The sequence below is a fragment of the Penaeus monodon genome, chromosome 33, assembly GCF_015228065.2.
Source record: "Penaeus monodon isolate SGIC_2016 chromosome 33, NSTDA_Pmon_1, whole genome shotgun sequence".
NCBI classification, from domain to species: domain Eukaryota; kingdom Metazoa; phylum Arthropoda; class Malacostraca; order Decapoda; family Penaeidae; genus Penaeus; species Penaeus monodon.
The window spans coordinates 25423931-25424197 of record NC_051418.1 but is presented as its reverse complement, the minus strand read 5'-3'; positions in this window follow the sequence as shown (position 1 = coordinate 25424197).

Genomic DNA, 267 nt, shown 5'->3' with positions numbered 1-267 from the left:
TCGATTGCTGCCTGACCCTGAGCGAAGAGAGGAGGAAGGGGGAAGAACAAGGCCACGAGGGGTTTCAGGAAGTACCTCTTAGTCGTCATAAAATACTAAGAAAGAATGCGAAGGAAAAACGTGGTTGGGTATGTCTGGTATTCGATGCTTAGTTAAGAAACTACGGTGGTCCTGGGAGAGAGGAAGGAGGTGTGAAGAGAGGGAGGGAAAGAAGGAAGGTGGGAAGGAGAGTGAGAGACAGGGAGATAGATAGATACATACATACAT